This window comes from Solanum stenotomum, chromosome 9 (genome assembly GCF_019186545.1).
Source record: "Solanum stenotomum isolate F172 chromosome 9, ASM1918654v1, whole genome shotgun sequence".
Taxonomy (NCBI): domain Eukaryota; kingdom Viridiplantae; phylum Streptophyta; class Magnoliopsida; order Solanales; family Solanaceae; genus Solanum; species Solanum stenotomum.
In genome coordinates, this window is record NC_064290.1 from 54,973,903 (window position 1) to 54,977,077 (window position 3,175).

A 3,175-nucleotide genomic window follows, 5' to 3' on the forward strand; every position below is an offset into this window, starting at 1 on the left:
TAGAACTGACTCTACTAGGACCCCAAATATCATAATGAACTAATGAAAAAATGGACTCTGAACGACCCTCAATACTACGTGAAAATGTATCATGAGTGTGTTTCCCAAGTTAACACGCCTCACAATCTAATATGGATAAACTAGACAAGCTAGGAACCATTTTTTGAAGTTTGGATAAACTCGGATGTCCCAAACGTTTGTTAATTAGATCTTGGGAATCTATAACGGAGCATGCTATTAAGGAGTTTGAAGAGGTAAGATAGTAAAGACCTTGTGATTCATGTCCTGTTCTAATCATCTATCTGATATTGTGGTCCTGCATGAGAAAAAAATCATCAAAAAATATTATGTTACAATGTAGGGCATTCGTCGAATGACTAACATATGCTAGATTAAGAGGAGAACCAGGGATATAAAGAATATAGTCTAGGGTGACAGAAGATAGGGGTTTGGCTTTTCCAACCCCTTTTGGTTTTGTTTTGATCCCATTGGCTAAAGTAATAACAGAAAGAGATTGTGAATAAATAATATCAGACAAAAGTGATTTATTACCAGTGATATGATCAGAAGCCCCTGAGTCCATGACCCTTTCTTAAAGTTATACTCCCTCCGTCCCATTTTATGTGACAACATTTGACCGGACACAAAGTTTAAGAAATAAATGAAGACTTTGAAATGTTTACCAAATTGCCCCTTCAAAAAATAATCATATTAAAAAGTAAACTCATTTTTCTCTCTCCTCATAAATGTATTGGAGTACTATCTTTAAGATTAAGTGGGACCAACAAGAGTAAAATATGAATTGTACCTTTAAATACGTACCATATAAGGAAATATGACATTCTTTTTGGAACTGACCAAAAAGGAAATGATGCCACATAAAATGGGACGGAGGGAGTAAGAAAATAGCAAAGCATGAGAGGAAAGAGGCAACTGGAGACTTCTCCCTTTCCTGAAGAGTTTTAGTGAGTATTTATAGACAAGAAATTGTAAGATAACAACTTGTTTGAGCGGGAATTTTGGATTTGAATTTTAAATCATGGTCAAATAGAGTTGTTGTGAATATCAGATTTATCAGACTATTAATTCTAAGAAATCAATTCTTGGAAAGGAAGATCTTGACTAGCACCTACTATTTTCTAAATATAAAAATAGTATGGAAATAAAAAACAAATTTGCTAGAGGGGGTGTCTGGTTATTACACAGAAATGGCAAGATAACTTTTACTCTGGCATAAAGAACTTTGATTTTTCTGTCAGAAGTGGAAAGGAGAAGAAGATAATGCAAAATGTTTGTTTGTATGTAGGTATTAGGGTAAAGTCTTATCTTTGTATTTGAAAAATGATATGGGCTGATGATAAGATAGAATCAAGGGTAAATTACATAAATCTCATAGTTTTAATATGAAATTACAATCTATTCCTAATAAGTTTCAAATTACATTAATTCCTTAAAAATTAAAAAAATCGGATACCATAATTGAAGCTCGGATACATTAATATGTAGCTCGAATACATTAAATATTGTCTCGAATACATTAAAAACTAGCTCGGATACATTAAATACTAGCTCGAATACATTAATATATAGCTTGGATATATTAAATACTGGCTCGGATACATTAATATGCAGCTCGAATACATTAAAGAAATAAGGAATTTTGAAGATTTTTAAAAGTAATAGGAAATAATGAAAATAAGTGAAACAAAAAGGTGTGTATTTCTGTAATTTGCGCTAGAATATCAATAGAGATTGGATGGGCTTAGATGATTTGAGCTTTTGGGCTCATTGTTTTAAGCTTGTAAATGGGCTTGAAATGGACAAATTTTCATGGCCTATTCCCTCCTTGAAATTAATTCATTTGAGCTTCTACTTTAGTAATCAATATAATATAGTATATAAAGTTTTAGTAAGTAAGAAACTTGAAATAAAGTAACGACATACTATTTTAAACAAGATGACATTAAAGAAATAATAGTAATGTTGATAATAAAAAGTATAATTTTGAAGTAGTGGAAATGATAGTAAAAATATGATAATCATAAAAAATAATAAAAGTTAAAGCGATTACAATAACAATAGAGATAAATGGTAAGTAATAGTGAATTATAAAGTATTCGACTTATTAGCAATTTATAAGCTCAACGGAATAAATTAGAAGAAAGGAGGGACAAATTTTGGTGTCAACAGTGAGTATACGTGAAGGTTCCCCAACTCATTGTGGAGGTCCTCATAAATTTTTCTGAGAAAAAAATGTTAGGTTCTTCAGGCGCCAGATCCATGGGCTAATACACACGAAAAACCAAGGAATTTGGGCGATTCTTAAAAAAAGGCTTGTAAATGCGAAAATTGATGTTAAATAAATGGTGTAAGTATACGTGAAGATTCCCCAACTCATTACGGAGGTCATCATAAAGTTTTTTGAGAAAAAAAATTAGGTTCTCCTCGCCAGATCCATGGGCTAGTACACACGAAAAATTGGGAAATTTGGGAAATTCTTAAAAAAAGGCTTGTAAATGCGAAAATGGGCATTAAAACATTGTGTTAGTATACATGAAGGTTCCACAAATCATTACTGAATTTCTCGTAGAGTTTTTGAGAAAAAAATTTGGGTGCTCTGGGCACCAGATCTATGGAAAAAGATTTGGGCGATTTTTAAAAAAAGGATTGTAAATGTGGAAATGGGCTTTAAAAAAATTATATAAGTATACGTGAAGGTTCCCTAACTGATTACGGAGGTCCTCATAAAGTTATTTCAGAAAAAAAAATTTGGTGCTCCTGCGCTAGATCCATGGGCTAATACACATGAAAAATTAGAGAATTTGGGTGATTCCTAAAAAAGGGATTATAAACGCGGAAATGAGCATTAAAATGGTGTGAGTATACGTGAAGGTTCCCCAACTAATTACAGAGGTCCTCTTAAAGTTTTTTGATAAAAAAATTATGGGTGCTCCGGGCGCCAGATTCATGGGTTAATACACACGAAAAATTGCGAATTTGGACAATTCTTAAAATAGAGCTTGTAAATGCAAAAATGGCATAAAAATGGTGTGAGTATACGTGAAGGTTCCCCACCTCTTTACGGAGGTCCTCATAAAGTTTTTTGAGAAAACGATTTTTGGTACTACAGGCATCATATTCATTGGTTATAGGAAAAATTGAGGAATTTGGGGAA